The sequence below is a fragment of the Cheilinus undulatus genome, linkage group 12 (genome assembly GCF_018320785.1).
Source record: "Cheilinus undulatus linkage group 12, ASM1832078v1, whole genome shotgun sequence".
Classification (NCBI taxonomy): Eukaryota; Metazoa; Chordata; class Actinopteri; order Labriformes; family Labridae; genus Cheilinus; species Cheilinus undulatus.
This window is the reverse complement of record NC_054876.1, coordinates 20,153,853-20,159,977: the sequence shown is the minus strand read 5'-3', so window position 1 is coordinate 20,159,977 and position 6,125 is coordinate 20,153,853.

The window sequence follows — 6,125 nt, the reverse complement described above, 5'->3', positions numbered from 1 at the left end:
CTGGCCCAAAGTCCCCACTCTCCAGCCCATTGACTGTCCCCATGGCAACAAGCTCATCTGGAGCTGCTGATGGAGGCTGTCTCTTCCTGTGAGCTCTACCTGGACACAGAAAGCGGAGGGAGAGGGATGTAGCAGAGTAGGAGGAGGGGAGCTGAGAGTTTAAACTGTGCAGCTGTGAAAGGCAGAGCAGAGAGAGAATTAGCCACTGGAATTGAAAATGGCCCATTACGCCCCGCTGCATTCACAGAGCTCCTCGGGGTGTAAGGACATAACATGCTGATGTGACCTTGACTCTGTTAAGCTTGGACTCCAGGTCCTCAAGATACACTTTCGTTGAGAGTCTTTAATGCAGCTGACCTCTGTCTTCTGCAGATCTAATGGTGGTCACAGCAGTCTTGGTATTTTGACCTTGAAAGCAAGGCGGGCTGAGAAAAGTGAAGCAGCTCAGTCAGAGTAACGATGTCAGTCAGCATGCTTTAAATTTGCTTGAGACACTCATGCCGGAGATCAGTGGATTTGCTTTCTGACGGCAACACAACAGTTTCCAAGGATACTTTTCACAACACACAAAGGAGTGAGCAAACATTTCTGTCAGTGTGGAGGGATGCAGCGCTGAGACTTTGATAATAACTCCTCAGCACAAGTGGGATCAAATCGTCTCCATCGACGAGCTGAGAATGTTGAAAAAGATATCAAATAGAGGGAAAATGACACACCACCCACCGCTCTAACCTTCGTCACCCGCTCTGCTGTTACACCAGCATCTGCTCCCCGAGGGATCTGTTGTCTGGGCAATAGCACAACCCCTTGACCCTGCTGTTGAAGTTGTGGGATGGGGGTGGGGGGATGGGGTTGTCCTGCCACCGTTTGCTCCCTCAGTCCTCCTCTCGGTAGCGAGATGTGTGCTGTTAAATTCATGATGAGCCCGTCTGCTGCGCTGACCTCCAGAGCATCAGCATGCACTTTTCTCTGGCTTCACAGTGATGATGTGCGTGTGTGATAAAGTGCTGAAGTAAGAGAGACGGAGGGAAAGAGGCTTGCACTGCAGCCAGTTCCCAGTTTGGGGAACAGCTGATCCACCACTAACACCACTAATCCCAGTCCCTCCAGAAGGGATGAAATTTGAACCAATTAAATGTTCATGCATGATCTGTTTTGACTCATTTTCTCTTCCATCTAGGTTTAATTTTTACCAAAATATGAATAAACATCTGTCATTCTCCAGCCTAAATGAGCCTTCAGTGCTTCATGCATGTATTAATTCTCTGTCACATTATGTACTTGTGTGAAATTATGTCACCAGGCCTTGAAGTGTCCAGCTTAAAGAACTGCATTTTAAGATAATTTTTTATCAACTCAAGAGACTCTTGTTGTAGTTCAGCAGCTATCAAAGGTAATCGAACAGTTATTAACTGTTAGAGGACAGTTTGAAGGGAGAGGAGTGGAGCGGGGGAGGGGGACAAAGAGAGGAAGAAGTGGCTTTCAGGGGGTGAGCTCAGAAGTCCCTGCTTGTTCAATCTGCATCATAATTGAACTGTTATTTAAGATTCTCATCCAAGCAACATTATTGATTTTCTTCTCCCACCTCAGCGGCTAAATCAACTGGAATTGACCATCACACTCTTTGCTTTTTTCTTCACTCCATCACCTTTTGTCCTGCGGTTCCTTCGGCATCCCACAACCACAGTTTTTCTCATTACTGCTGAATAGCCAAAGCTCACTGTTCAAAGAGTTTAATGCATCTTAATCACAATTAATCCTAATCCTCCTCAGTGGACAACATGGAGTGCATGCAAGCATATGGTCAAACAAAGCTAATTCAACAGACTTCAAGAGCATCTAGAAACAGACGCACGGTAAACAGAGCAAGGACAACAGAGGATGGAGGGAGGTGAAGATTTAAAGTGATTAATGAGGAGGTTATACGAACTCAAGAAACAACCCTTATTTAACTAGACTGAACCATAGCCAGTATTTTAGCTACACAACCATGATTTTGACTATGTGGGCAGTTGATTACAATGTTTTAAAACAGAATTAGCTTCTTCCTCTTCTGACTGAATAATACAGATTTTTTTTTCTTTAGATGAAAATGTCTTAAACATTTTCAAGACTGTTTGCAGAAAATTTGCTGAAATCTGCAGTAGCATAACTAAATCTGGTGTAAACAAGAAGATGAGTGGGGATGCCCTGAATGAACACCTCAGCCCATTGTCTAGGATATTATTCATTTGATTCCAAAGTAAAGTTTAAAAAAATGCATATTATGGTCTGTAGAGTAAAGTTGATTATTATAGACATTTTGAGAAAAGCATAAAACTTTAAGCTGTTATTATAGCACATAAAGTTTATTTTCAGATAAAGAGGAAACAGATTTGACCTCTGAGGGCTGTGAGAGGTCAAATCCAATATGGCTGCCTGTCTCCTAGGTCAAATTTAAAACCCAGGTAATTTAGGCTTAAATTAAGAAACAAAGACTGTGTACGACATTTAAATAATAACTAGCTCATGTCAAAAGCCCAAAGTCAGTCTGTTTCATCAGGGCTAGGCACACCACGACCATCACGCTAACAGTGTGTTTCAAATTGCATACTTCTGTTAGTATACTATTACTCAGAGGGTTTAGTACTGTCCCAATTTGCAGATAGTTATAGTGTCAACAGTTTAACTGCCTTCTTCTACTTCTATTTAATTAGTATTTTCACTCACTAATAGATTCATGTCATTTCTAATTTTTTGTAGAAATTATTTGCATAAAGAAAATGAACTTATTTTGCCTTAAACTACCTTTTCTTTATTGAAATCTGCTGCTGTTGCTTATGACACATTAGCTAGCTTGTGGATGCTAAAGCTAGCTAGTGCACTAGCATGCTATCTGTACAACATCTGTTACTTAACAAGTATGACGTTCACTGAGGGGGTGAAGTGTCTATCGTTCCACACTCAGTTCTCTGACATTTCTGAGCTTGCTAGTAGTATACTACATTTGAATGCACTTTTTAGTGTGAACCCATTATGCACACTCATGCACTCAAAACGTTTAGTATTTAGTACAGAAGTGTGCAATTTGGAGCAAAAAAGTGCCATCAGGTAGGCTATGAAATATGACTAAGTGCCTATGTGTTTATAACTTGCATAGCCAGTGTAACATGCTAGTGAGCTATTTTCTATTTCACTGACATAGTGGCTGGAAACATTGGCAAACATACCTACATCCAAATAGAAATTCAACTTTATGATACAGATTACTAGCTAGTACTTAGCTAAGCAAGTGAATTAGATTGCTAGTTAGCTAACCAGCAAGCTAAGTGACAGAATGAGCCTACTGAATACAAATGTCAAATTTGTCACCTCTGAAGCACTTACAAAGACTTGTAAACATTGGACTGAAAAAGACATTTCCCCATCCTCAGGCAGTGATCTTAAAGCAAAAAAAAGCTTTCAGCCCTACCATTTTCTTAGCCCCTTATCAAAATGTCAAAATATGCACATCATACATGTAGGCTAGCTTTTTTCAAGGAAAACTACTGAAATGGGCATCCATAAGTGTAGCTACCTATATCTCCTTTGGTTTTAAGTCCCCAGTAAACAGGGTAATTTTTTTAAACCTTGGCACTGACATTTGCTAGCACTACCATTAGCCCATTCAGTGCTTCTGTTGCAAATAAGACAATGCTATGTTAAACTTTTCACATAATAATTTGCAGCCATGTGATACTGACATTTAAAGCTTTCTAGGCTCTCCTTATACAAACCGTGTACTATACAGATTACCTAGAGGAGTTTATGGACAAGAGTAGGCTGCCTTGCCTGTTTAGAACTTGTATCCTGGCAGTCTGGTCCCTTTTGCAGTTTGGGCTATGGCAGGACAGACATGGCATCAGATTTAAAAGGTCTATACTTACAGATTTTACCTGAGTGGCCACGGCTAACCTATGCTGACTGTTTGCTGGCTGTTTAGTCATATTTAACCGATATAGTGATGTCATTCTCATACTGTATAGTAACTTTTAGCAAAAAAAAAAAAAAAAATAGCATATTTGCTGAATTATCAAACTTGCCAGCCTGCACTAACTTCAGGGAAGTATGACAGCAGCAGTCAAGCCCTACTGGCGTGTGCATTTCCGCCACAACATTATATCAATGAGCACAGCACATGTTTGTATACACAGCACTTGTCTCCTTCATAAAATGAAGGCAAAATACCCCTCAACTACATGTGAAACCATTATATTGAAACTTTGCACCTTCTACTATCCAAAGTCCAGATTTAAACCAAAGAAACATCAAAATCTCTTAGGTGTCTACAGTCCTCAGCAGGACTGATATTTACTTCATTGGCAGCATTTTTGGTTTTCGTTATATTTTTTCACTTATCTTCCTCTACACTGCTAATTCAGTTGAGAAGCCTGTAAGGCTACACATTTGTCACACTGTCATCGAGGATGTCACACCCCATCTTTTAGTATTAACTCACTGAGTGCCAGCCCTTTTATAAAATGGAAAGTGGCTTGTGCCAGCGTTTTTGGCCATTTTGAGTCATCTTTCAAGACCCGCAGAATATTTTGTACTATGATTCTGAAACACCAAATAGCTCAAATGAAAGAAGAAACCGTCTATTTCATCAAGGAAAAAATAGTTTGTTTGTAGCTTGTTCCATTCTTGATTTATCTGAAGTTGAATAGAGGCTAGTTTCACCAAAAAGACCACTTTTTTCTAGAAAGCTGAGAAAAATGCATTTTTATGAGAGAGTCTGTCAAGCAGAACAGTGATTTGAATGTTATAATTTTGCAAAATTTTGCAAAATAAATAACAATATTTCCAGTCACTGTAATGTCATTCACACTCTGGAACTGGACAGCCTCCACTGTACCTCCCTATACACCCAGGTCCTCTCCTGCTTGTTGCTGTATGCATCCAGCTGGCGAGAGGCTGCCTTATTTCTCCGACGCACTAGGGAAACCTTGCGGCATTCTTTAGCTTCTTGGTCGGCATAGACAGATGAATTAAAGCGCTGATCCCTGGATTTGCTGTCGTTAAGTTAAGTGTTGGTTTCAGTGAGTAAGCAGTTTCTCAGGCAAAAGTTTAAAGTTTCTTCCAACATCTAAGTTAGAACTTTTAGCTTAGATTACCTCCGTAACGATCGCTCTGCTCTTTGACCCCTGGGTCTCTACCTCTGATGTTTGATCTACCGTCACTTCCGACTGTAGTGTTCTGACTACATATCCCAGAAGCCCCAAAACTACTCACAGGGGGCGTGAGAGTGCCCCCTTGTGCCACCCGCCGAAAAAACACTTTGACGTATATATACGTCAACGGCACTCAATGAGTTAAAAAAACGAATTTAAAAAAAAATATACAGAAATAAATAAGTATTTAGAAAACTGCAAGCTTTAAAAGAACTAAGACAGTAACATCCATTCAGCAGGAGGAGCTTTAAATATTTTGGCTTAACTCCCAGGCAGCTGTTGCTCTGTCCATCTTCATTTACAGTCTATAGTATCTACCTTAAGGTAGAATGTTTATTAAAGGGTACGGCTTCAGCACATGAGTCCCTAAAAGTGGGCGAGTTTTCCATAGACTTTTTTCGATGTGTTTGTGTCATAACCTCTTTCCTATAGGTTGTCGATGGCAAAACTGCTACACTTAGCCATAACGTAGCTGTGTAAAAGGTATGATGGGGGAGGGGTGGTGCAAAGTCATTCTGCCACTGAGCTGGCAATAGAGGCAAGAAATGTGTATGTGGTAGCATGATGGAGCAGTGCTGTGTGTGAATGTACATGAGTTGTCTCTTTGCTCCTTCAGTGCCTTAATGCTGTTTAAAGGTAAAGTTTACAGGGAGGGTATTCATAAACATTAGTTACAACCTAGTTACAGATTTTTTTAAAAAGACACAAAACAAAATCTTATTTTTTAGGATGTGAAGTTATTATATACTTTCAAAGTGCTTGCTTAACTGACTAGTTTTCAATCATCAATAGTGAACCAACAATGTGTCAGTCACTTCTCTGTCAATCACCACCAAGTTTTTAAGTTTGATCCTCCTTTCAGTCTAAGAAATTTAAAAACCTAGATGGGATCACTCTTCTTTCGTCTCCAGAGTAAGACACAGAACAGAAGACATA